This window comes from Nestor notabilis, unplaced genomic scaffold (assembly GCF_000696875.1).
Source record: "Nestor notabilis isolate BGI_N333 unplaced genomic scaffold, ASM69687v1 scaffold19969, whole genome shotgun sequence".
NCBI classification, from domain to species: domain Eukaryota; kingdom Metazoa; phylum Chordata; class Aves; order Psittaciformes; family Psittacidae; genus Nestor; species Nestor notabilis.
Window position 1 is genome coordinate 1 of NW_009945382.1, and position 445 is coordinate 445.

Below are 445 nucleotides of genomic sequence, written 5' to 3' on the forward strand. Positions count from 1 at the left end.
CCGTGCAGGGCTGGGCGCTGGGTTTGGGGGTTATGAGCACCCAGCTGGGGGCTGCACGCAGGGAAGGACCCAACTGTTGTCTCCTCCGTGCGCAGGTGATGCAGAAGGACAGCGAGAAGAACATGTCCATCAAGAAGCTGTGGAAATAACGGCGAGGCCAGGGCTGCTCCTCGGGCTGCACCACCACGGCCAGGCCTGTGCCCTGCTGGGGGCTGGGGTGGAGGGGGGGTGTTGGGACTCAGCACACACCCACACGAGCTGCTGCTAACTGCTTTTATTAGAAAACATCCAAAATTAGACAAAAACTGGTTACACAAGAGGCAGAGCAGGCACCCCTGAGCCGTGGAAACCCCCCTCCCCTCTGCCTGCACCCCCGGGAGGAGGCAGAGCTGCTCCAGCCCAGGCAGGGGGCGGGGGGGGGCGGGGAAAGGCCCTTGGTGGGGCA